At 45.3% G+C, this 27960-nt stretch overlaps 1 long non-coding RNA gene across 1 annotated transcript; it reads left to right on the top strand.

The window, feature by feature from the left end:
• Positions 1 to 200: 200 nt before the first annotated feature.
• LOC149122977 (uncharacterized) lies at positions 201 to 27960 on the top strand. Its single transcript, XR_016217822.1, has 4 exons — positions 201 to 338; positions 12604 to 12696; positions 12819 to 12890; positions 27793 to 27960. It is a non-coding gene; the product is annotated as an uncharacterized LOC149122977 (long non-coding RNA).

The following is a 27960-nucleotide window of genomic DNA, read 5'->3' as shown; positions in this document are numbered from 1 at the left end:
CACCCTGTTTCTGACACTGTGGTGGTTCAGTGTCTGGGTCAACTTGCCTAGTCGGTTGTGCCTGGCTTGTGGCTCGACACAAGCCAAGGTGCTCCTGGGATTTAACAATGCAATCAGGAGCTGTCAGGTGAAGCTCATTACTCCCCCAGGTGGGCCTCAGGTTCCCAGAAGCAGGAGGGGTCCTGCTCAGGGGGGCAGCACAGTAGCCCTGTGGGAGACGCCAGCCTTTCAGTACTGGGGATCCATCCTGCACGCTGCAGCACCAGCGCGCCCCTGCGTTTCCAGCCTCCTGGTCTACCCCTCCGATCTCAGACGTACTAGGCCCCACCATCACCTGAGTGAGTTCCTTCGTGGCAGTTGGTCTCTCCCTGTGTCCTGTTGGTCTGTGTCTCTGGGGAACCGTGGCTAGTGTAAGAGGGAAAACTCGACACGGAGGGGTGGATGCGATTGCAGGAGTTTCCGCTGGAGTGCATGTTTTTATTGTAACTCCCCAGTAAGCTGCCGTTTACTTGGTAACTTGTCAAAGAGACAAGTCCGTGCCTCGTGTCCCTGTCCCCAAACCAGACTAAACTCAGATGTCTTTTTTTTTTTTTTTTAACTGGGAAATAATTTCAAGCTTGTGGAAAAGGTACAGGAATCAGAATAGTACAGAGAAAACCCCTACACCCCAGGTTCACCTGGTTGTGTGCGCGCACATGCTTTCTCTCCCTGCTCTCCGTTTGAAGGTCGGCTGCCTACACTGTAACTGGACCCTGAAGGCTTCAGGGTTTATTTTGTAAGGATAGAGTTACAGGGCCAGCGCCGTGGCTCACTAGGCTAATCCTCCGCCTGCGGCGCCTGCACCCCTGGTTCTAGTCCTGGTTGGGGCGCCAGATTCTGTCCCGGTTGCTCCTCTTCCAGTCCAATTCTGCTGTGGCCCAGAAAGGCAGTAGAGGATGGCCCAAGGGCTTGGGCCCTGCACCTGCATGGGAGACCAGGAGAAGCACCTGGCTCCTGGCTTCGGATCTGCACAGTGTGCCGGCCGCAGCGGCCATTGGGGGGTGAACCAACGGAAGACTTTCTCTCTCTCACTGTCCACTCTGCCAGTCAAAAAAAATACACTTTTTTTTTTTTAAAGATTTATTTTATTTATTTGAAAGAGTTACAGAGAGAGGTAGAGACAGAGAGGTCTTCCATCCACTGGTTTACTCCCCAGATGGCCACAATGACGGGAGCTGAGCCAATCTGAAGCCAGGAGCCTCTTCCGGGTCTCCCACGTGGGTGCAGGGGCCCAAGGACTTGGGCCATCATCTTCTGCTTTCTCAGGCCATAGCAGAGAGCTGGAATGGAAGAGAAGCCGGGACTGGAACCTGCACCCATGTGGGATGTTTGCGCTTCAGTCCAGGGCTTTAACCTGCTACGCTACAGCGCCCGCCCCAGTTACACTCTTTCTAATCCAGGACAGTCCACAACGAAGGTGCATTTAACCTCGATGTAACTCTTCTGTGATCTGTATTCCAATTGTATCTGTTGGTCTAATATCGTCCTTTAGAACTTGGTTTTTCTTCAACAAGGGATCGAGTTGTCAAGCCTTTCTGATCTGGAACATTGCTGTAGCCTGCCTTTGTCTGTGATGACAGAGGTATCATCAATTTTGAAGCAAGACTTTCAGGGAAATTGTCCAGCTAAAAGCAGCTTTCCCTAGCCTCAGAGGTAGAGCAGTGTAGGATGTCGTTGTCCTGCCAGGGCTCCCTCAGGGTCACGGGGAATCCTGGATATGAAGATACCCGCTCGTGACGTCCAGCGTTCTCTGTCAGCTCTCCTGCTGGGGCCCGTCCTCTTTGCCTTAGGCACAGCCGGTGGATAAGGCGGACTTCTCGTCTGAGATCCCATGACCAATATTTCATTCTGTATTAGAGCTGGACTTGGGAGTTAGAACCAGCTCTGTCTTTGAGCTAATTAATTCATAACATGAGAGAAAACTGAGAGCTTGAGTTAAAAATAATAATAAGACATTAAACTCACTGGGAACAGGTTTTTCTACAATATGTTAGTCTTTGTAATAAAAAAATTAAATAAAGCTTAATACAATTAAGCCAGAGTTAGCCCATATCAAGATCTGGCTTTTTTTTTTTTTTTTAACAAGAGGGGAACAGTTGATTAAATTACTATTCATCAGAGAATATTACTAATGGGGAAAACCCATTAGATGCCTGAAGACAGATAGCAACGAATAGTTAATTGGGAACAAAGGCTCATATGATGTCAGACAGGAAACTAAGGAAGGAGTCTTCATTTTGAAATGCCTCCCCATGCCCTGTCATTTAGTCTGGTTAAAATCACTGTCTTGGAACAGTGACTTTTTTTTCCCTGTTTTTGGTCCAAAAATGGAAGTCCTATAGTGTATCATGTAACATCATTTTGGCTGACTCACTGTGTTGGCAGATGGATTAGTAGAGATGGTTCTTACCACACTTCAGTAAAAATGTCTGAGTAATAGAGCAGAAAGACGCCAATTAAGGAGACTTGTGAATTATCAGGCATTTTTTTTAAAAATCGAGAGTTTATTTAAGGGCATTTCTTTAACCAATGAAAATACTAAATTAGAATTTGGCAGGGGAGAGGAACGTTGAAGTGAGTAACAATTAGCTGCTCACCACTTAAAACATCTCCAGGTAGTGGGTGCTGGCTTTTGGGGGGGGGCAGCTTTTTTTGTGTTAGAGAACTTGGTGAACACACTGATTTGCCATTTTTAAAAAAATTAAATTCCATTCCTTTCTGGAAACAAACTAATTGTGAGGCTTGTCAAGGAAGTCAGGAAGTCGGTAATAAAGTTGATGAGACCAAATGGGTCCGTTCCCTAATCCAGTCTACGCCTCCTCACCCTGGGAGCCCACGTGGCCCTGGGCCAGCGGGAGATCTGGGACCCTGAAGGGCAGAGCGCTTGGTGGGGTGAAGGCCTCCAGCCTGAGCTGACATTTCTGAAGCAGCTGCCCTCCCTGACCACGCAGGGGCTTAGATGCCATGCCAGGAAAGGGCGGGAGTTACTCCGTGCGGGGGAGCCGCCCCTGCCTCTCTGGGAAGCCTGGACAGGGCACAAAGACGCGCTGTCCCCTCTCTCCTCGCGGGGAGGGAAGGCGCTGTTCCCTTCGCCCTGACCCTAGGCCCCAGGATACGTGTTGGCCTTTTCCTTCCTGCTTTCTGCAAGCGGTTTTCCAGCCCTTAATTTACCCTCAATAGGATTCAGAGAGGCAACTCCCTGCTTCCTCCCAGCGACAGCTCCTCCAGTGAGTCACAGAGGCACAGAGGCTGCAGCCACCCACGTCCCCTGCGGAGTCAGCAGGGCCCTCCGGTGACTGCAGAGGCTGCGTGGTGCCCCACCCCGAGGAGCTGGGATGTGTGTCCGAGGATCCCCAGAGTAGGAGGGACATGGGGCGATTGCTGCCTCTTGGGTCGTGGCTGTTGGACAAGGGCAGCAGGCGTGTGTGAGTGTGTGTGTGTGTGTGTGTGTGTGTGTGTTCATTCGTTCCCGTGCGGCACTGTGAATGTGTGTTGGCTCTCAGATGGGGCTGGCTGGCAAAAATAGCCAGTGGGTGCAGGGCTTGGGTTGCCTGCAACAGTTATTTCCAGCCCTCCACACTGGCTTTATCTTTTGAGAGGCAGACAGACAGGGATAGACGGAGCTCTGATCTACTGACACACCCCCAAAATAAATGCCAACAAAGGTTCAAATTGAGGCCTTGACCAGGGAACTAATGGAGGACTCGGGTATGGGTGGCAGGAACTCGGCTCCCTGAGCCCCCGCTGCTGCCTCCCAGGTGTGCATTAGTGGGAAGCTGGAGTCGGGAGCAGAGCTGGAACGTGGACCCTCTGAGAAGGGATGCAGGCTTCCCAAGTGACAGCTTCACCATTAGGCTGAACGCCTGCCTCGGGCATTGCTCTTCAAATCATCCCGAGTAGTTGCTCTTCTGTTCTCCCAGAAGGGTCTGGATGTGGTCATTCACATTTGTGGCTTTTAGAAGGCTATGAACCTATGGGTTCATTTGGCAAATACTGTTGGATTTTATTCACTAGAACACAATTAAATGATTGGATAGATAATGGATTACTATGGCAGTAACTATTATCCCCCCCCCCACCCTGCCCCACCATTAACTACTGCTTTTGAAATGTTAGATTTTTTTTTGACAGCAGAGTTAGAAAGGTCTTCCTTCCTTTAGTTCACCCCCCAAATGGCCGCTACAGCTGGCGTGCTGCGCCGATCTGAAGCCAGGAGCCAGGTGCTTCCTCTTCGTCTCCCATGCGGGTGCAGTGTCCAAGCACTTGGGCCATCCTCCACTGCCTTCCCCGACCACAGCAGAGAGCTGGACTGGAAGAAGAGCAGTTGGGACAGAGTCCGGCACCCCAACCAGGACTAGAACCAAGGGTGCTGGCGCTGCAGGTGGAGGATTAGCCTAGTGAGCTGTGGCACCGGCTGAAATGTTAGATTTTTTAAAACTTCCAAGATTGGCCGGAGCTGCGGCTCACTAGGCTAATCCTCCACCTAGTGGCGCCAGCATACCAGGTTCTAGTCCCAGTTGGGGCGCCGGATTCTGTTCCGGTTGTCCCTCTTCCATGCCAACTCTCTGCTGTGGCCCGGGAAGGCAGTGGAGGATGGCCCAAGTACTTGGGCCCTGCACTCCATGGGAGACCAGGAGAAGCACCTGGCTCCTGCCACCAGATCAGTGCGGTGCGCCAGCTGCAGCGCGCCAGCCATGGCGGCCATTGGGAGGTGAACCAACGGCAAAGGAAGACCTTTCTCTCTATCTCTTACTATCCACTCTGCCTGTCAAAAAAAAAAAAACCTTCCAAGATTCCTGCTGATAGGTGTCAAAAACATAATCTGATCACTGTTACAATAATAAAAAGGGGTGGCATTGTGACACTTGGGATGCCTGCATCCCATATCGGAGTACTGGTTCTAGTCCTACCTGCTCTGTGCTTCCAATTTAGCTTCCTGCTAATGTACCCAGGAAGGCAGCTGAAGGTGGCCCAAGGGCCCTGCCATTCATGGGGAGCCCCACACTGAGTGCCTGGCTCCTGGCTTCAGTCTACCCAGTTCAGACTGTGGTAGGCATTTGGGGAATGAACTAGCAAATGGAATCTCTATTGTCTCTGTCTCTGTCCCTGTCACTCTGCCTTTCAAATAAATAAATTTTTTTTAAAAATTTCCCCCCAGGACATTGCAATAAGAATTTTGCAACAGGGGAGAGAGCTTGAGCCCAATTCCAAAACCAACACAGCTAACTGAGGATTTACAGCCAATGGGCAGAGTGGGGGAGGGGATGCATGTGACTAGGAAATGGAGGATTTACAGCCAATGGGCGTTCTTGCTTAGAAACCTACTCGGGAGATTCTTGCTGAGTGCAGGTGAAGGACTTACACACCAAACATTGGCGAGGAGGAACTGAACTCAGGTTTTGAAGGTGGTCAGATACCCAGCATGGGGATTTTCTGTAAGCTGACTTAGCAAGATTCTTGCTCAAGCAAGGTCAAGGACTAGTTGAGCTGAGGGCTCCAAGGAGCCCAACTGAATTCTGGTCGAGCAGAAAGTCGCCGTCACACACCCTGCACCTGGCTGCCCATGGCAGAGATGGCAGGGCACGTGGTGTACAGTTACTCTGAAAGGGGGAAAACCTTTTTCAAACCTACGCTTGGGAGGTGACCCACACAGGGCGGCCCTGCCACACCCAGGTTTCTCTTGCACAGGGCAGCCATGAGCACCGCTAAGACTAGCAGAATAGGCGGTCAGGCCTGTGGCTCCCAAAGTCCCTCAGAGCTTCAGGCCTTGTACCCATGAGATCTCTCCTCTCCCTCCCACATACCCCCGGGCCAACAACTTGCTGTGACAGTGGTTCCAGGGGCGGCGGGCAGTCTTCAGTGTTCATGTTTGGAGTCAGAATGGAAGAATTCAATCACATTTTACTGGTCTTCCCTATTTGAAAAAAAAAATGACAATGGACTTGAGATTATGGAGCTGATCTTGTAAGGCATCCTCTCAAAAGCTCATCCAGGTTATGTGTGTGGGGGGGGTAAAATAACATAAAACTCACCATTTTCACCTTTTTGTATGTGTACAATCCAATGGTATTAAGTACATTCATGTCGGGTCCAGCACTGTGGTGTAGCAGGTAAAGCCACCACCTGTGACACCTCCAAACTATATGGGCACCGGTTTGTAGCCTGACTGCTCCACTCCCAGTCCAGCTCCCTGCTAATGTACCTGGGAAAGCAGTGGAAGATGGCCCAAGTGCTTGGGCCTCTGCATCCATGTGGGAGACCTGGAATAAGCTTCTGGCTTTGGTCTGGCTCAGCTCTGGCTGTTGTGGCCATTTGGAGAATGAACTAGTGGATGGAAGATATTCTCCCTCGCTCTCGCGCTCTCTCTCTGTGTCTCTCTCTTGCTCTTTCACTCTGGCTCTGTGTGTAACTGCCTTTCAAATGAAATAAATCTTTAAAATAATTAACATTTGTGGAAAATGGAGTTAAAATGTAAGTTTAAGAAAAAGTACATTCATGTCCACTATCCACTTCCAGAACGTTCCATCATCCCAAACTGAAACTCTGTATCCATTAATAGCTCTACCCTCTTTTCCCTTCCCCCAAGTCCCTGGCGCCCATCGTTCTACTTCCTATCTAAGAATTTGACTGCTTCAGATACCTCCTCTAAGTAGAAACCTAGGATATTGTTGCCTCTGTTCCTGGCTTATTTTGCTTAAGCAAAATGGCATCAGGATTCAAGCATGTTGTAGCCGTGTATGTTAGAATTTCCTTTTTTTTTTTTTTAAAGATTTATTTATATATTTGTTTGAAAGAGCTACAGAGAGGAGAGACAGATCTTCCATATGCAGGTTCACTCCCCAGTTGGCCGAAACAGCCAGGGCTGGATGAGGCTGAAGCCAAGAGCCAGATGGCAGCTCTGCTGGCTATGCCACAGCGTCAGCCCCAAGAACTTCTTCTTTTAAAGGCTGAGTAACATTTCACTGTGTGTACACACTACATTGTCTATCCATTCATCTACCAGTGGACACTTGGGTAGCTTCTACCTTGGGGCTGTTGTAATTCTTGGTTGTTGCTGTGTCTGTGGGTGTGCAAATCTGATTCCAGTCCCTGCTTTCTGTTCTTTTGGGTGTGTACCTAGAAGTAGAATTTCTAGATCACTGGGCCCATGTTTGAGGAACTACCATACTGTCTTCCAAAGTGACTGCACCATTGTGCATTCCCACCAGCAAGGAATGTGACTTGAGCATTTTTTAATGTGCTTATTGGCCATTTGCATATTTTCTTTGCAGAAATTCTACTCGACTTCCTTGCCCAGTTTTGAGCTGAGTTGTCTGATACTTTTATTTTGTTATTGTTGAACTGTAGGAGTTGTTCATATGTTAATCACTTTTTTGACATGAGAGTACTTCAAAAAAGTTAATGGAAAAGTGAAATTAAAAGGTGAGTTTATATTGATTCAATTGAAAAATCTGCATAGTTTTTGCATATGAAACATTACTTTGCTTCCAGTTGATGGGTTGAGAAGGGAATTTTAACTAGCCTTCAGGGAAGGTTGACAAGGAGTAAAGGGAGAAGCCATCTAAGGAAGGCAGACCCGGGTGGTGTTTCCCAGGATGGCAAGAGGCACTGAGCACCCAGAAGAGAGGACCACGACCCACAAGGGGAAGTAGGAACATCCAAAGATAAAATCGAAAGATAAGCTTTGCCTGTTTCACGGCTGCACCACGGAGAAGCTTTTCACATGCGTGTGAGTAATCCAGGGATCTGTGTGCCCAGGCCCGGCCTGTTCATTGTAGTGCTACTCTGGCAGCAGGACGCACTTGTCCAGGGCTGGCCTCCCAGCCCATCTTGGAGGGGGAAAACAAGAAGACTGTGATGCTGAAAACCCTCTCACTAGAGGATTTTTCTGCTGTGACCCTTACTCTAACCCTTACTCTACCTCTAGTATGTGCACACACAATTTCCTGTTGTTGGAGTTGGTCATGGTTTTGCAACAAGTCTGATTGGAGTTGATTATACATATTTAAATGGAAGATAATAAAAATGTAGCTGGTATGCCTCTGTTAAGTTCTGTATATATATATTTTTATTATTTTTTTTAATTTTTTATTTTTTGACAGGCAGAGTGGACAGTGAGAGAGAGAGACAGAGAGAAAAGTCTTCCTTTGCCGTTGGTTCACCCTCCAATGGCCGCCGCGGCCGGCGCGCTGCGGCCGGCGCACCGCGCTGATCCGATGGCAGGAGCCAGGAGCCAGGTGCTTTTCCTGGTCTCCCATGGGGTGCAGGGCCCAAGCACCTGGGCCATCCTCCGCTGCACTCCCTGGCCACAGCAGAGAGCTGGCCTGGAAGAGGGGCAACCGGGACAGAATCCGGCGCCCCGACCGGGACTAGAACCCGGTGTGCCGGCGCCGCTAGGCGGAGGATTAGCCCAGTGAGCCGCGGCGCCGGCCCAAGTTCTGGGTATATTTTTAAATACTAGTTTATTTACTTGGAAAGCAGAGAATTGAGAAAGATGGACAGGCAGAGAGAGCACATGCGCTTTGATCTTCTCATTCATCCCCCAAGTGGCTATAATAGCCGTGGTTGGGCCAAAGGTGGGAGCCTGGAACTCCTTCTGGGTCTCCCACATGAATGACAAGAGCCCAAGTACTTGAGCGATCATCTGATGCCTTTCCTGGTGCATTAGCAAGAAGCTGGATTGGAAGCAGAGCAGCCAGGACTCAAACCAGCGCTTCAATATGGGGTACTGGCTTTGCAAGCAGTGACTTAATCCACTGTGTCACAATGCTGTCCCTGAGTACTGGATATTTTAATAATCCATACATACACTTCAAAGATTAAGATTCTCCCTTTTTTTTTTTTTGACAGAGTTAGAGACAAAAAGGTCTTCCTTCCATTGGTTCACCCCCCCCAAATGGCCGCCATGGCCGGCGCTGCGCCAATCTGAAGCCAGGAGCCAGGTGCTTCCTCCTGGTCTCCCATGCGGGTGCAAGGCTCAAGCACTTGGGCCATCCTCCACTGCTTTCCCGGGCCACAGCAGAGAGCTGGACTGGAAGAGGAGCAACCAGGACAGAATCTGGCGCCCCAACCGGGACTAGAACCTGGAGTGCCAGCGCCGCAGGTGGAGGATTAGCCTAGTGAGCTGCAGCGCCAGCAAAGATTCTTCCTTTTTTAAAGATTTATTTTATTTGAAAATTGGAGTCACACAGAGATAAAGGCAGAGAGAGGTCTTCCATCCGATGGTTCACTCCCTAATTGGCCCCAATGGCCGGAGTTGCGCTGATCCGAAGCCAGGAGCTTCTTCAGGGTCTCCCACACGGGTGCAGGGGCCCAAGGACTTGGGCCATCTTCTACTGCTTTCCCAGGCCATAGCAGAGAGCTGGATCAGAAGAGGAGCAACTGGGACTAGAGCTGGTACCCATATGAGATGCAGGCGCTTCAGGCCAGGGTGTTAACCTGCTGTGCCATGGTGCCGGCCCCCCATTTTTTTTTTTTGATGTATTTGTTTGAAAGAGTTAAAGTATGACAGACACAGAGATTGTCCATCTTCTGGTTCATTCCCCAAGTGGCTACAATGGCCAAGGATGAGTCAGGCTGAAATCAGGAGCTTCATCCGGGTCTCCCCTGTAGGTGGCAGGGGCTCAAGCACTTGGGCCATCTTCCGCTGTCTTCTCAGGCCATCAGCAGGGAGCTGGATCAGAAGTGGAGCATGAACCAGTGCCCAAACGGGATGTTGGCATCTCAGGTGACAGCTTCACCTGCTATACCACAGCGCTGGCCCCCTACGATGGTTTATATTTCTACAATTTGTCCTTTAAGCTCCTGTATTCAGAAGAGATCATCTCTTGTACACAGTATAGAAAAGGAATTTTAAATTTTGGTTATTTACTAGAAAGTACCTTTTATTCACAAAAGGAACCACTTGGAATTGGGGTCAGGTCCCAGCTCTACAAACACAGGTTCCTGGCAGTAGGTGGTAGTTCAAATACTTGGATCCCTGCTCCCCATGTGGGAGACCTGGATTAAGTTTCTGGCTCCTGGATTAGGCCTAGTCCAGTCCTGGTAGTTGTGGGTATTGGGGGAGTAAACCAGCAGATGAGGTCTCTTTCTCTCTGTCTTTCAGATACAATTTTTAAAATTAAGCATTTTTAAAAAATTTTTATCTTATGAATGTCTTAATTTTATTTATCTGGCCAGGTGCACTTAACCATTGCTAGATTTTAGTCTCCAAAGACGTTTCACTGGGGACAGACACTTGGCCTTGCAGTTAAGAATCTGCATGCCGTATCAGATTGTCTGGATTTGAGTCTGGGCTCTGTTTCTGATTCCAGCTTCTTGCCGATGTGCAATCATGGGAGGTGGCACAAGATGGTTCAAGTAGTTGGTTCCCTGCCACCCCTTGGTATCAATCTGGCTGAGCTCTGGCTATTGTGGTCATTTGAGGAGTGAACTAGCAGGTGGTTCTTAAACTAGAAGATGGTTAAGATGCCTCTTAGATAAAATTTTTTAAAGTTCTTCTGACACCAACACAATATTCTCATTGTCACCTGCTAAAGGTTTTCCTTTTTTCTGTTACAGAATTTTATCTGTTGTCTTGGTCTTTATATTGTTTAAAGAGTTGACTTGTGAGCTAGAGTAGAAGACCTCACAAATCACTCAGGCAATGTTTTACCTCCTTAACAAGCCACAAGAGTATTTTGAAAAATTTGAGAAGGGAGGCTGTTGAGTGTTATTGGAAGGCTGTGGTTGTCAGTTTCTGTTATCTTTGATCCAGCATCTACTTCTTATTTACTGTTTAAATCTATGTCATCCAGTGCTTCAGGGCTTCAAATTGTGGGTGATTTCCCCTTCACTCAGACTGTGGCCATCCCTTAACATGCTGTTTAAAAAGGAAAGCTGATACACAAAACCAATGAAAAATATATTTTAGCAAAGTGGTGGACATCTTTCTAGATTAACTCGTATGTATTTCCTTTATATTCAGGGGAGAAATTTTCCCAGCTTGGAATTATTAAGATAATCCTTGAATAGGTTGTAATAAAATAGAAAGGATTTTTAACCTTGAAATGAGACATTGCTAATAACAGTGTCTTAAAGATTGCAGTAAATGGGAGGAAATACAAGGCCAGACACTGGAAGGTTTTGTATTGTTCAAAGGTCAGTTCTCCCTAATGTAAGCCACAGATTCCTACCATCTCTGTCATCATCCCTGCTGTCTTTCTAATTAGAAACTGCCAAGGTGATGGTAAAGTCTATTGAAATTCAGGGGGTGGGGTTCGGGCACCTTGGGATAAGCTGCTGTTTCAATGCCAGTTTTTCCTATCCGAGCACTAGCTCAGGTCCCAGCTACTCTGTGTCCCATCCAGATCCCTGTTAATGCTCCTGGAAAGGCAGTGGACGATGGCCCAAGTGCTTGAGTCCCTGCACCCGTGTGGGGGACCAGGATGGAGTTCCTGGCGCAGCCCCAACTGTTGCTGCCATTTGGGAAGTGAACCAAAGACTGAAGATCAGTCTCTTTCTCTCTCTCTCCTTCCCTCTGCCCTTCCCTCCCCCTCTTTTTCACTCCCTCACTCTCCCTCCATTTCACTTTCCCCTCTCTCTCCTTACCTCTCAGCCTTTCTCCCTCCCGCCTTCCCTATCCCCTCTCCTCTTTTGACATTCTACCTTTCAAATAAATAAGTGCATAAAGAAATCTTTTGACAGAGTTAGACAAAGGTCTTCCTTCTATTGGTTCACCCCCCAAATGGCTGCTACGGCGGGCGCGCTGCGCCAATCCGAAGCTAGGAGCCAGGTGCTTCCTCCTGGTCTTCTATGCAGGTGCAGGGCCCAAGCACTTGAGCCATCCTCCACTGCCTTCCTGGGCCACAGCAGAGAGCTAGAATGGAAGAGGAGCAACCAGGACAGAATCTGGCACCCCGTCCGGGACTAGAACCCGGGGTGCTGGTGCCGCAGGCGGAGGATTAGCCGAGTGAGCCGAGGTGCCAGCCAGAAATCTTTAAAAAATGCAAATGTCCTAGACCTGCCAAAATATCTAAAAGAAGGAAAAATCAGGAAGACTGTGTTGAGACTGCAGATTCCCAGTGTGAAGCCGGGATCGGCAGATGGCACGGCGTTGGCAGACCAGAGCACTGTGTGGTTTAAGGACAACACTGTCTGTAGACACAGCCCTTCCCTCCCTCAATTCTTTGCTATCAATGGGAAAAGTAAGTTGATGGGGAAAAAGTAGGGTTTTCACCACATGGTGCAGGACTAACCAGATGACCACGTGTTAAAATGTATGTATTTCCACCAGAACCTCACATCACTTTTAAAAAGTAAATTGGATTCTAGACTGAATCATGGTGGCTAAAGCTGTACAGGTTTGGAAAGAGAAACTAAGAGCAAACATTTATGAACTGGGGCAGCCCACTGTTTTTCCCATGGGACTCAAAGCAATAACCATAAAGGAAAATGTATAAAGTAGACTTCTTTAAAATTAAATATATCCAATTAACAGGAACACCAATAAGAAAAATAAAGGGTGGACATTATGGTGCCCCAGGTTAAACTGCCACTTAAGATACCTGTGTTCCCATATTACAGTGCTGGTTCCAGTCCCGGCTGCTCTGCTTCTAATCCAACTCCCTGGGAGGCAGTGAGTGATGGCTGAAATGTTTCCGTCTCTGCACCAAACTGGTGAGATCCAGATGGAGTTCTTGACTCCTGGTTTCAGCCTGGCCAAGCATGGCTGTTGTGGGCATTTGGAGAATGAACCAGGAGATCTAAAATTTTCTCTGTCCCTTTGCCTTTGACATAAGTGAATCTGAAAAAAGACCTAAGCAGTTCATAGCCTGGAAGAAGATAGTGGCAAAATGTACATCTACCAAAAGGTATCACATTAAGAATTTGTATAAAGAACTGTATGATTCAGTAATAGGCAACTTTTAAAAAATGGACAAGGGGAGGGAGTTTGGCCTGGTGGTTAAGACATCTGCACCCCCTACCAGACTGCATGGATCCAATTCCTGGCTCTGGCTCCTGACTCCAGCTTCCCACCAGTGCATACACTGGGAGGTAGCAAGTGATGGCTCAAGTGGTTGGGAACCTGCCACCTCTGTGGGAGAGTTGGATTGAGTTCCCAGATCATGACTTTGGCCTCAACCATTGCAAGCATTTGGGAGTTGGATGTGGAAATGTGTGTGTGTGTGTATGCTTCTCTAATTAGAAAAAGGCAAAGATCTTCAACAGATACTTCACCAAGGAAGATATAAGAGGAATTCAAAAAGTTCATGTGCAAGAGGGGATCTTCAAAAAGTTCAGGAAGAATTCCAAATATGAACAAACTACACAGATGAACTTCGTCTTCTTTAAACCTTCCTTTACATAACATTAAAAATGTTTATTAGAGACAGCGTGTGCAAGTGAGCTGCTACATGCTGGAGCAACATCCGGGGGGGGGGCCAGGTCAAAACTGGGAGCTGGGAACTCGGTGTTCCCCGGCCCCAGATACTCGTGCCGTCACGTCACCTGCTGCTCCCGAGTTGCACATGGTCGGGGAGTTGAAATCCAGGGTGGAACTGGGACCTGGCTCTGGTACGCTGCTAGGAAATGCAGCCGAATACCTGCCCCCGAAGCACATGCTGAATTCCTCTGTCCCATGAAGTTCCCTCCTATGGGATCAGCAAGCAATTGAAAAGCTGCCATTATCAAGTAGTCCTCAGGGAAATGCAAACCGCAGTGAAATAGCACAACACACCCACTGGAATGATGGAAATCGGAAATGTCGGCGAAGCTCTGAGGAACTAGGATTCTTAGACACTGCTAGTGAAATCATTAAAAAAAATTAGTAGGTAAAAATATGAATAAACCAGTTAGGCTCATGAAAGGCATGCTAACCACTGTGCATTCAACAACCTTGGATAAATCTCAACACCTGCTGAGTGGCAGAAGCCAGGCACGGGAGTATGCACTGTGTACTAACATAAGTATACTCACGTAATACTACAGGGCCTTGATTTGTGTCAGTGGGTGGAAAAGAGACACCCCACAGGTTGGCTGGGGAGGACACGGGGCACTTCCTGGGGGAGATGAACATGTTCTGAGCATGACATGGGTGTGGCTCCCTCATACATCTCCGTCTGTCTGTGCAGCCCGAGCATAATCTGTGGTTCAGAAAAGGCAATTTTTGCTTGTGTATGGATGTTCTACCTCTGAACACTGCAAAGAAACTAAAAATTAGGAGTTAAGAGATGGCAGTCCAGGTCAGGAGCATTGGAGTCATTTATTAGCTCTGTCACTTGTTGAAGATTTTTTTTATTCACTTAGTATTTTAAAGATTGATTTACTTGGAACAGTGACATACAGAGAAGAGAGACCGAATCATTCACCAGCTGTTCACTCTTCAAATGGCCACAACAGCCAGGTCTGGGCCAGGCTGAAACCAGGAGCCAGGCACTCCATCCTGGTCTCACAAGGGTGTTGGGGAATCCAGTACTTGGGCCATTGTCCACTGCCTTCCCCAGCACCTTAGGGGAGAGCTGGATCAGGTAGAGCAGCTAGGACTTGAATCGACACTCCAGGATGGGATGCCAGAATCCTAATCGGCAGCTTAATGTGCTGTGGCACAACAGAAGCCCCCTGTTTCTTTAATTTTTGAAAATAGTAACTCTCATGGGAATGAGATGCTACTTCATGGTAGGTTTGATTTGCATTTCCCTGATGGCTGGTGGAACAAAATATTTGGTTTTATATTTGTTGGCTATTTTACTTCTTCCTCTGAGAAATGTCTATTTTGATCTTTTGTCCATTTCTTTTTTTTTTTTTTTGAAAATGGTGAAGTCATTGTTCTTTCAGTACTTGACAGAATACCCCATAAAACTTCATGGGGCCGGCACTGTGATGTAGCGGGTAAGGCCGCCATCTGCAGTGACAGCATCCCATGTTTCCGAATTCTGTGTATATTCTCGATATATGTAACCCTTTTCAGATCAATAAGCTGGCAAAAAGTTCTCCCATTCTGTTGGTTGATTGTTGCCTTTGGTGTGTGGGAGCTTCCTAGTTCAGTGTAATCCTTCCAGTCTAGTTATTGTTCTGTTGTTGTCTGTGCTTTTGGGGTATTACCCAAGAAATTCATTGTCTATTCCAGTATCTTAAAGTGTTTCACCTATGCTGTTTAAGACTTATTTGAAAAAGTTATACAGAGAGGAGAAGCAGAGAGAGAGAGAGAGAGAGAGAGGTGTCTTCCATCCGCTGGTTCACTCCCCAATTGGCTGCGATGGCTGGAGCTGTGCCTATCCGAAGCCAGGAGCCGGGAGCTTGTTCCGGGTCTCCCACATGGGTACAGGGGCCTGAGGACTTAGGCCATCTTCCACTGCTATCCTAGGCCACAGTAGAGAGCTGGATTGGAAGAGGAGCAGCCAGGACTAGAACCGGAGCCCACATCGGATGCCTGCGCTTCAGGCCAGGGCGTTAACCTGCTGCGCCACAGCACTGGCCCCTCACCTATGCTTTTTCTAGTAGTTTCATATCTTACATTAGGTTTTTGATCCATTCTTAGTTGATTTTCCAAACAGGAGTTTCTTCTGGGTCTTCCACATGGGTGCAGGGACCCAAGGATGTGGACCATCTTCTGCCTTCCCAGGAGCATTAGCAGGGAGCTGGGTCAGAAGCTGAGCAGCCAGGACTCAAACCAGCCACCAATATGGGAAGCTGGCACTACAGATGGCAGCTTGACCTGCTGTGCCCAGCGGCAATTCCCTGGAGTTGATTTTTGTATACACTGAGAGGTGGCCGAGGGTGTCAGGTTTCGGTCTTTCGAATACGGGTATCCCCTTTCTCTAGCACCAATTATTGACGGTGCTCTCCGTTCTCCAGTGTGTGTTTTTGGCACCTCTGTTGAGAATTAGTTAGCTGTAGGCTAGTGCTGCAGCTCACTAGGCTAATCCTCCACCTGCAGCGCCGGCACACCGGGTTCTAGTCCCGGTCAGGGCACCAGATTCTGTCCTGGTTGCCCCTCTTCCAGGCCAGCTCTCTGCTGTGGCCTGGGAGTGCAGTGGGGGATGGCCCAAGTGCTTGGGCCCTGCACCCCATGGGAGACCAGGAGAAGCACCTGGCTCCTGCCTTTGGATCAGCGCGGTGCGCCGGCCGCAGCGGCCATTGGAGGGTGAACCAACAGAAAAAGGAAGACCTTTCTGTCTCTCTCTCTCTCACTGTCCACTCTGCCTGAAAAAAAAAAAAATGTTGGCTATAAATGCATGAGTTCACTTCCGGGATCTCTATTCTGATCTATTATACCAGTGTGTACCATTCTGTTTTGGCCTATAATACCTCTGAGGTGTTTCTTGAAATAACACTTTGTGATGCCTCTTTTTCTTTCAAGATGGTCCAGCTATTCAGGGTCTTTGGGGCTTCCATATGAATTTTAGGATTGCTTGTTCTTGCTCTGTGAAGAATGGAGTTGATAGTTTCATGAGGATTGCGTTTAATCTCTGGATCACTTTGGGTAGTGAGGATGTTTCAATAATATTCTTAAACTCCATGAACATTTAAGATCTCGACATATTTTTGTTTTCTTCAATTTCTTTCACTAGAGTTTCATGATTTTCCTTATAGAAGTGTTTCATATCCTTGTCTAATTTTATTCCAAGGTTTTTAATATTTTATAGCTATTGTGAATATGATCATTCTTATACTTTCTGAGTTAATTCATTCTTTTTTTTTTTTTTACAGGCAGAATGGACAGTGAGAGAGAGACAGAAAGGTCTTCCTTTTGCCATTGGTTCACCGTCCAATGGCCGCTGTGGCCGGAGCACCGCATTGATCCGAAGGCAGGAGCCAGGTGCTTCTCCTGGTCTCCCATGGGGTGCAGGGCCCAAGCACTTGGGCCATCCTCCACTGCACTCCCGGGCCACAGCAGAGAGCTGGCCTGGAAGAGGGGCAACCAGGACAGAATCTGGTGCCCTGACTGGGACTAGAACCCAGTGTGCCGGCACCGCAAGGCAGAGGATTAGCCTATTAAGCCACAGCGCCGGCTTTTTTTTTTTTTCTTTTTTCTTTTTTCTGAGTTAATTCATTATTGGTATGTAAAAATGCTAGTTATTTTGTCAGTTTATATCCTGTAACTTTACTGGATGCATTTATCAGTTTTGGTAGTCTTTTGGTGGAGTTATTTAGTTTCTCTCTATGTAGAGACTTGTCATCTTCAAATAAGATAACTTGACTTTCTTCTTCCCTATTTGTAAGCCTGTTATGTTTCTTTCTCTTTCCCAACTGCTCGAGCTAAACTTAAAATACTGCATTGAAAAATAGTGTACATCTTTTTCTGGTTCTAGATCTTACAGAGAATGCATTCAGATTCCCCCCATTCAATATCATGTTGACTGTGGGTTTGTCATGTATCACATTTTTTATTTTTATTTTTTTATTTTATTTATTTATTTTTTTTGACAGGCAGAGTGGACAGTGAGAGAGAGACAGAGAGAAAGGTCTTCCTTTGCCGTTGGTTCACCCTCCAATGGCCGCCGAGGCAGGCGCGCTGCGGCTGGCGCACCGCGCTGATCCGATGGCAGGAGCCAGGAGCCAGGTGCTTCTCCTGGTCTCCCATGGGGTGCAGGGCCCAAGCACCTGGGCCATCCTCCACTGCACTCCCTGGCCACAGCAGAGAGCTGGCCTGGAAGAGGGGCAACCGGGACAGAATCCGGCGCCCCGACCGGGACTAGAACCTGGTGTGCCGGCGCCGCTAGGCGGAGGATTAGCCTAGTGAGCCGCGGCGCCGGCCCACATTTTTTATTTTAGATTAACTTTATACGCAGAAGACCAACTCTCTACTAAGTAAAGATTTCAACAATTTGCACCCACATACACAAGATATAAAAAACTGAGAACAGGCCAGTGCCACGGCTCACTAGGCTAATCCTCTGCCTTGCAGCGCCGGCACACCGGGTTCTAGTCCCAGTCGGGGCAACGGATTCTGTCCCGGTTGCCCCTCTTCCAGGCCAGCTCTCTGCTGTGGCCAGGGAGTACAGTGGAGGATGGCCCAAGTGCTTGGGCCCTGCACCCGCATGGGAGACCAGGAGAAGCACCTGGCTCCTGCCATCGGATCAGCGCAATGCGCCGGCTGCAGCACGCCAGCTGTGGCGGCCATTGGAGGGTGAACCGACGGCAAAAGGAAGACCTTTCTCTCTGTCTCTCTCTCTCACTGTCCACTCTGCCTGTGAAAAAAAAAAAAACTGAGAACAAATTTTACAGTTAATACTCATAGTACAACTCATAAGGACAGATGTACTGCATGGGGGAGTAAATGCACTGTGACTCCTGTTAATTTAACAATTAACAGTCTTACATAGGACATCAGGGATTGCCCGAGGCTGTTGACATGAACTGCCAAGGCTATGGAAGCATTTTGAACACAATTTCCATCAATATTTAGACAAGGCCATAAGCAAAGTGGAAGTGCTCTCCTCCCTTCAGAGAAAAATACATCCTTCTTTGATGGCTGCTTCTCTCTCCTGGGGTCTGACTCACAGAGATCTTTCATGTAGGACATTTTTTTTTTTTTTTTGCCACAGTGTGTGTGTGTGTGTGTGTGTGTGTGTGTATATATATATATTTTTTACTTATTTGACAGGTAGAGTTAGACAGTGAGAGAGAGAGAGAGAGAGAGAAAGAGAGAGAAAGATCTTCCTTCCATTGGTTCACCCCCCCAAAATGGCTGCTATGGCTGGCACTGCACCGATCTGAAGCCAGGAGCCAGGTGCTTCCTCCTGGTCTCCCATGCAGGCGCAGGTGCCCAAGCACTTGGGCCATCCTCCACTGCCCTCCTGGGCCATAGCAGAGAGCTGGACTGGAAGAGGAGTAACTGGGAGTAGAAACCGGTGCCCATATGGGATTCCGGTGCCACAGGCGTAGGACTATCCAAGTGAGCCATGGCACCAGCCCTTGCCACAGTACCTTAGCTTTCAATGCCTGAAATACTCCGATGGGCTTTTCAGCCAGACCAGAATGCCTTAAGGGCTGATTCTGAGGTTAGAGTGCTATTGAGGGCATTTGTCATTCTGAGTCTGCTGTGTGGACTGCTTCCCATGTTGGAACATTCTCCTTTTTAATTCCAACTATTGTTACTACTAGACACTTGATCTTATTTATATGATCCCTTTAACACTTAATCCTATCTATATGATCAATTAAACACTTAATATGATCACTTTAACACTTAAGCTGGCCTTATTACTACCCAGCTTAATGGGATTTGAAGTCCTATGGCAAGTTTACCCTTAGAAGTAAGTCCCTAGGAATGTATGCAGAACTATACAGCTCCTCCCACTCTTATTTTTTTACTGGCATCTATTTTCAATTGACTTTTATACACATATTTGATTTAATGTGAAGTAAAGAGTTCAACCAATGGAAATAAGAAGGAAAAAAGAACTGTTCAACAGTCAAGGGCTGTTAAAGTCATTGCTTCTCATAATGTCAATTTCACTTCTACAGGTTTCCTTTTAGATGCTCTTGTTATCATAGATCAGGGACAACATATGGTGTATGTGCTTTTGGGACTGTCTTATTTCACTAAGCATGATGTTTTCCAGATTCATCCATTTTATTGCAAATGACCAGACTTTTTTTTAACCACTGTTAAAAAAATATGTACTCCATAGAGTATATAATTTCGTTATCCAGTCTTCCATTGACGGGCACTTAGTTTGATTCCATATCTTAGCTATTGTGAATTGAGCTTCAATAAACATGGGGCACAGATAACTCTTTTATTTGCTGATTTCATTTATCTTGGGTAAATTCCAAGGAGTGGGATGAATGGGTCATATGGTAGGACTATATTCCAATTTTTGAGGTATCTCCAAACTGTCGTCTGTAATGGTTTACCAGTTTGCATTCCCACAAAAAGTGGATTAAGGTACCTTTTCCCCCACATCTTTGTCAGCATTTGATGTTTATTGATTTCTGTATGAAATCCATTCTAACTGAGGTGAGGTGAAACCTCACTGTGGTTTTGATTTACATTTCCCTGAGAGCTAGTGATCCTGAACATTTTTTCATGTCTGTTGGCCATTTGGATTTCCTCTTTTTCAAAAATGTCTAAGTCCTTTTCCCATTTCTTGGCTGGTTCTTTGTTTTGCTGTTGTTTTTTGAGCTCTTTCTATATTCTAATTTTTAATCCTTTATCGGTTGCATGGTTTGCAAATAATTTCTCCCAATCTGTTGGTTGCCTCTTCACTTTCCTGATTGTTTTAGAGTACAGAAGCTTCTCATTTGATAATTTTGTTTTTTATTGCCTGTGCCTCTGGGGTCTCTTCCAGGAATTCTATGCCTGTGCCGATGTCTTGCAGGGTTTCCCCAATGCTCTCTAGTAGTTTGATGGTATTGGGTCATAGATTTGGGTCTTTAATGCATTTTGAATGGATTTTTGTGTAATGTGTAAGTTAGGGGTCCTGTTTCATACTTCTGCATGTGGAAATCCAGTTTTCCCAGCACCATTTGTTAAAAAGACTGTCCTTGCTGCAGGGGTTCGTTTTTGCTCCTTGATTGAATGAGCTGGTTTGTAGATGCGTGAATTGATACCTGCTGTTTCTATTCTGTCCCATTGGTCTATCCATCTGTTTTTGTACCAATACCAGGCTGTTTTGATTATAATTGCCTTGTAGTATGTCTTAATCTCGTATTATGATGCCTCTGGGTTTCTTTTTGTTGTATAAGATTGCTTTAGCTATTCAAGGCCTTGTCTGTTTCCAAATGAATTCCAGTATCATTTTTTCTAGATCTGAGAATATCGTTGGTATTTTGATTCACATTGAATCTGTAAATTACTTTCAGAAGAATGGACTTTTTGATGATATTGATTCTTCCAGTCTATGAACATGGAAGTTTTTTCCTCTTTTTTGTGTCATCTTCTATTTATTTCTTTTAATGTTTTATAATTCTTATCGTAGAGACTTTAACATGATTGGTTAAATTTACTCCAAGGTATTTGATTTTTTTGTAGCTATTATGAATGGGAATGATCTTAGAAATTCTTTCTCAGCTGTGTCATAGTCTGGGTATACAAAGTCTTTTGATTTTTGTGTTGATTTTACATCCTGCTACTTTACCAAACTCTTCTATGAGCTCCAATAGTCTCTTAGTGGAATCTTTTGGATGCCCTATGTATAGAATCATGTCATCTGCAAAGAGGGATAGTTTGAGTTCCTCCTTCACAATTTGAATCCCTTTAATTTCTTCTTCTTGCCTAATGGCTCTGGCTAAAACTTCCAGGTCTATATTGAATAGCAGTGGTGAGAGTGGGCATCCTTTTCTGGTTCTGGGTCTTAGTGGGAGTGCTTCCGACTTTTCCTCCCATTCAATAGGATGCTGGATGTGGGCTTGTCATAAATTGCCTTGATTGTGTTGAGGAATGTTCCTCTGATATCCAATTTGCTTAGTTTTCATCATGAAAGGATAATGTATTTTATCAAGTGCTTTCTCTGCATCTATTGAGAGAATCATATGGTTTTTGTTCAGCAGTTTGTTAATATATACCATGTTGATTGATTTGCGAATGTTGAATCATCTCTGCACGTCAGGTATAAATCCCACTTGATCAGGGGAATGAGCTTTCTGATGTGTTACTGGATTCAATTGTCCAGAATTTTGTTAAGGATTTTTACGTCTGTGTTCATCAGGGAAATTTATAGTTCTCTTTCTCTGTGTCTTTCCTGGGTTTAGGAATTGAGGTGATGAAATTGATTGGAATAACTTGAGAAAAACTGGAGTTAGTTCTTCTTTAAATGTTTGGTAGAATTCAGCAGTGAAGCCATCTGGCCCTGGGCTTTTCATTGTTGGGAGGGTCTTTATTACTGATTGTATTTTTGTTTTGGTTATGGGTCTGTTTAGGTTTTCTCTGTCTTCATGGCTAAATTTAAGTAGGTTATATGTGTCCAGAAATCTATCCATTTCATCTAGGTTTCCCACTTTGTTGGCATACAACTCTTTTAGTAATTTCTGATGATTCTTTTTTTTTTTTTTTTTTTTTTGGACAGGCAGAGTGGATAGTGAGAGAGAGAGACAGAGAGAAAGGTCTTCCTTTTGCCGTCGGTTCACCCTCCAATGGCCGCCACAGCTGGTGCACTGCAGCCGGCGCACTGTGCTGATCCGAAGGCAGGAGCCAGGTGCTTCTCCTGGTCTCCCATGGGGTGCAGGGCCCAAGCACTTGGGCCATCCTCCACTGTACTCCCTGACCACAGCAGAGAGCTGGCCTGCAAGAGGGGCAACCGGGACAGAATCCAGCGCCCCGACCGGGACTAGAACCCGGTATGCCGGCGCCGCTAGGTGGAGGATTAGCCTAGTGAGCCACGGCGCCGGCCCTGATGATTCTTTTTATTTCTGTGGGGTCTGTTAAATTTCCTTTTTCATCCCTAATTTTACTGATTTTGATCTTCTCTCTCCTTTTTTTGGTTAGTTGGGCCAATGGTGTGTCAATTTTTTTTTTTTTCAAAAAAGCAGCTCTTCATTTTGCTGATCTTTTTGTATTTTTTTGGTTTTAATTTTATTCATTTCTTCCCTAATTTTGTTTCTTTTCTCCTACTAGTTTTGGGTTTGGTTTGCTATTTTTCTAGATCCTTGAGGTGCATAGATAGTTCTTTTATTTCGTACCTTTCCAATTTCTTGATGTAGGCACCAATTGCAATAAAGTTTGCTCTTAACACTGCTTTTCCTGTATCCCATAAGTTTTGGTATGTTGTGTTCTCATCTTCATTTGTTTCTAGAAAATTTTTTATTTCACTTTTGATCTCTTCTATGACCCATTGTTCATTTAGGAGCATGTTATTCCGTCTCCATCTGTCTGTGTATTTTCTGGAGATTCCTGAGTTGCCGATTTCCAGCTTCAATATATTATGACCTGAGATGATGTATAGTATGATTTTGATCTTTTTTTTTTTAATTTGCTGAGACTTGCTTTATGACCTAGCATGTAATCAATCCTAGAGAAAATTCCATGCACTGGTGAGAAAAATGTGTATTCTGTGGCTGTAAGTTGGAAGGCTCTGTAAATATCTGCTAGGTCTATTTGGTCTATAGTGTTGATTAATTCTGTTTCCTGGTTGATTTTTCTGTCTGATTGATCTGACCATTGCTATCCCCTATTACTATTGTATTGGAGTCTATGTATACCTTTAAATCCTTTAAAATTTCTTTTAGATTGGCAGGTACCCTGTAATTACATGCATATATATTTATAATAGTCACATCTTCCTGTTGAATTGATCCTTTAATCATTATATAGTGTGTTTCTTTGTCTCTTTTCATAGTTTTTGTGGTAAAGTCTATTTTGTCTGATAATACAATGGCCACACCAGCTCTTTTTTGTTTTCTGTTAGCATGGATTATCTTTTTTCCATCCTTTCACTTTCAGTCTGCCTGCATCTTTGTTGTAAGATGTCTTTCTTGTAGGCAGCAAATAGATGGGTTTTCATTTTTAATCCGTTCAGCCAGTCTGTCTTTTAACTGGGGAGTTGAGACCATTTACATTCAGGGTGACTTTTATTTATTTATTTATTTATTTTTTTGGACAGGCAGAGTTAGAGAGACAGAGAAAGGTCTTCCTTTTTCCTTTGGTTCACCCCCCAAATGGCTGCTATGGCCAGTGCACTGCGCCAATCCGAAGCCAGGAGCCAGGTGCTTCCTCCTGGTCTCCCATGCGGGTGCAGGGCCCAAGCACTTGGGCCATCCTCCACTGCCTTCCTGGGCCACAGCAGAGAGCTGGACTGGAAGAGGGGCAACCAGGACAGAACCAGTGCCCCAGCCAGGACTAGAACCCGGAGTACTGGGGCAGCAGGCAGAGGATTAGCTTGGTGAGCCACAGTGCCAGCCCAGGATGACTATTGTTAAGTACCGACTTTGCCCTGCCATGTTTCTGTAAATATTTCTGTTTTTGTATTTTGGTTTTCCTTTGTACTTTTGCTGCACGTTTTCTGCATTCGTCTTCTTTCATAGTGATGTTTCTGTTTCTGTGTGTAGCACATCGTTGAGCATCTTTTGTAGAGCTGGGCAAGTAGTTAGAAATTCTTTCAATTTCTGTTTGTGGAAAACCCTTATTTCTCCTTCATTCATAAATGAGAGCTTTGGAGGATTCAGTATTCTGGGTTGACAGGGTTTTATTTTTCTCTTAGGACTTAGAATATATCTAATATCTTGCCATTCTCTTCTTGCCTGTAGAGTTTCTGATGAGAACTCTGCAGTGACTCTAATTGGATTTCCTCTGAATGTGATTTGGCATTTCTCTCATGCACATTTTAAGATCTTTTCTTTATGTTTTACTGTAGGGAGTTTTACTACAGTGTGTCATGTTGAAGATCTTTTCTGGTCTTGTCTCTTGGGAGTTCTGTGTACTTCCTGTACCTGGATGTCTGTCCTTCTCCAGTTTGGAGAACTTTTCTGTTATTGATTAAGAAGGCCTTCTAATCCTTTCTTTCCATGCCTCCTTGAATTCCTAGGATCCTTATGTTTAGGTGTTTGATAGAATCTTAGATCTTTTAGTTTTCTAATTTCTTCTTTTATTTGGTCTAATATTTCCAGAAATAAGTCTTCTAGTTCTGATATTCTTTCTTCTGTCTTACCTAACTGTTGTTAAAGCTTTCCACTATGTTTTTTATTTGATATATTGAATTCCTCATTTCTATTATTTCATTCTGATGTCTCTTTTAATATCTCCATTTCTTGGGAGCGATTTCATGTAGATCATGAATTTGCTTCTAAGTAATCTGACAATTAATATTCTGAATTTTGTTTCTGGCATACCTGCAATCTCTTCATCTTTACCTTCTATTGAAGAATTGTAGTGTTCCTTTGAGGGGCTCATAGGGTCTTCCTTATTCTTATTAAGGGTTTTTCCTTTGTTTTTTGGCATTTTGTGCATTTTCTATTATTTTGTCTGGTTGTCTTTTTCCTTTTTAATTTGTGTCTGTGCTTGTGGTGAGGTTTCCCTATGATATGAGCTGCTGCTGTGTGTCTGTGCATTGTAAGTAGAAGCACTCAGCCACACCTGCGGGAGCCCAGCTCGCTTCTCATTCATGGGGGTGGGGTGGGTATGAGCTCTGGTGCTCACCTACTGGGTCCTGGCTAGCTTCTCAATGGTGGATGGAACGGGCTTGGTTTTTCCATATTCAGGACTTCTCCTTGTTGTACAGCTTACATGTGGGGAAGAGATTTTTCTGAAGTGCTATGGTCCTCATTCCTGGGTGGGTGGTGTGGTGAGGTGGCCCTCACAATTGATGGATGTGTGCCCATGAGTCAAAGGTGGTAAGCCCCTGCTTCCATTTGAAAATGTAAGCAAACAATATGGCTTCTCCCAGATGGCTGCAGGTCCACTTGGGGTAAAGGGGACACAGATGGGCAGGGGATGTGCTCAACCTCTCTATTTGTTCTTCTATACCTTCTCTCTTCACCCCTATGGAAATTCAAATGCAGTTTGGCAAGCTCCCCCTCCCGTTGCTTTCTGCAGCTCCATGGACCTGTGATTTCCCATCTGACCTGGTCCACTGGGGGCTGGTGTGGCCTCCCCATTCTGTACCTCCACTGCTCCCCTTTATTATTTGCTCCTTCAGCATGGACTTGTCCAGTTTGTGTTGGACTTCTGGGCTTCCCATAGCGAATTTCCCATGGCTCTATCTTGGTGTGTATCATCTGCTTTTTAATTATCTGTTTTGCCCTGTGTGACTCAGATCATCCTGTTGCTATACTGCCGTCTTGGGCTCCACCCCCTGGTGATATTCCACATATCACATTTATGATCTGTGGTTTGGTCTTTTTTTTTTTTTTTTACAGAGTGGACAGTGAGAGAGAGAGACAGAGAGAAAGGTCTTCCTTTTGCCATTGGTTCACCCTCCAATGGCCGCCGCAGCCTGTGTGCTACAGCCAGCGCACCACACTGATCCGAAGCCAGGGGTCAGGTGCTTCTCCTGGTCTCCCATAGGGTGCAGGGCCCAAGCACTTGGGCCATCCTCCACTGCACTCCCGGGCCACAGCAGAGAGCTGGCCTGGAAGAGGGGCAACCAGGAAAGAATCCGGCGCCCCAACCGGGACTAGAACCCGGTGTGCCGGCACCGCTAGGTAGAGGATTAACCTATTGAGCCGTGGTGCCAGCCAGTTTGGTCCTTGTATGCCTAATTTATCCAGGATTTTATTATGAATACATGTTGAATTTTATCAATTATCACCATTTGTATTATGAATACATGTTGAATTTTATCAATTATCATAATTTTTATTAATATATGTTGGAGTTTATCTGTTGAGATGATGGGGATTTTTGAAAATGTATTTTATTTGAAAAGCAGAGAGAGATACAGAGGTCTCCCATCTCCTGGTTCATTTCTGAAGTGTCTACAATAGGCAAGGCCAAACCAGGAGTCTGGAACTCAGTCTTGTTCTCCCACATGTTTGACAGAGACCCAGCTACTGAACAGTCACATTAGCAGGATGCTGGAATCAGGACTGGAGTCAGAACTTGAACCCAGGCACTCTGGTATGGGTATCCAAAGTGCTGGCTTAACTGCTGGAGCAAATACCTGCCAAGACTGTAATTTTTACCCTTTATTCTGTTAATGTGATGTATTATATTTATTGACTTGTCTTTGTTGAATCTTCCCTGTATCCCTGGAATAAATCCCACTTGATTGTGGTGAGTGATCCTTTTGATGGGTATTTGGATTTGGTTTGCTGGTATTTCAGTGGGCATTATATATCTGTGTTCTTAAGGATATTAGTCTGTAGTTTTCTTTTGTGTCATGTCTGGCTTTGAAATCAAGCTGATGGTAACCTTGTAGATGAGTTTGGAAGATTTTGCTCCCTTTCAATTTTTTGAGGAAATAGTTGGAAAATAATTGTTTATTATTTATGAGAGAGAGAGAGAGAGAGAGATCTTCCATCTGCTGGTATAACTTACTATTGTCCACAACTGCAGGATCTGGGCTAGGTAGAAGCCAGGAGTCTGAAACTTCATCTGGGTATCCTAAGCGGATGCATGGGCCCAAGTACTTGAGCCATCTTCTACTTTTCCAGGCCATTAGCAAGGAGCTGGATTAGAAGCAGAGCAACTAGGACCTGAACCAGCACCCATACTAGATGCTGCCATCTCAGGCGTTGGCCTAATCTGCTATACAATGATGTGGGCCCCTTGGTGTTAATTCTTTAAATATTGGATAGAATTCAACAGTGAAATGGTCCAGTACCATGTTTTTGTCTGTTGGAATACTTTTGATTCCTGATTCAGCCTTATTATTATTGTTCTCTTTAGCTTTCTGTGTCTTCATGGTTCAATTTTAGTATGTTATATGTGCGTAGAACTATTTCTATTTTCCAATTTCATAGTAGTCCTTAGTGATCCTTCGCATTTTTGTAGTATCTTTTGTAATGTCTACTTTTTCTTTGATTTTATTTGAATCTTCTTTTTCCTCCTTGGTTAGTCTAGCTAAAGATTTATCAACTTTGTTTATCTCTTCAAAAAATGAATTCTTCATTTCATTGATCTTTTGTATCATAATTTCTGTTTGATTTATCCTGTTCTGGTCTTTATTATTTCTTTCCTTCTGCTAATTTTGGGTTTATTTTGTTTTTGCCTCTACGTCCTTAACATGCATTCTTAGGGTGCTCGTATGCCGTCCTACTTTTTTGATGTAAGAGCATGTTGAAATAAACTCTCTTGGGAGAACTTTGGCTTTATCCCATAAGTTTTTTGTTATGTTGTATTTCCATTTTCATTTGTTTCAAGGAATTAAACATTTTCCGTTTTGCTCTTTGCAGTGAGCTGATCATTCAGAAGCCGATAATTGAGCCTCCATATATATGTATAACTCTTTGAAGTTTGCTTCATTGTGAATTTTTAGTTTTATTCCATTGTGCTCACAAAATATTTATTATATTGTGTTTCTTTTTTAAATTTTATTTAATAAATGTGAATTTACAAAGTGC

This window comes from Oryctolagus cuniculus, chromosome 12, assembly GCF_051225735.1.
Source record: "Oryctolagus cuniculus isolate XC-2025 breed Fujian yellow rabbit chromosome 12, ASM5122573v1, whole genome shotgun sequence".
Taxonomy (NCBI): domain Eukaryota; kingdom Metazoa; phylum Chordata; class Mammalia; order Lagomorpha; family Leporidae; genus Oryctolagus; species Oryctolagus cuniculus.
This window is presented reverse-complemented; position numbering and strand designations above follow the sequence as displayed.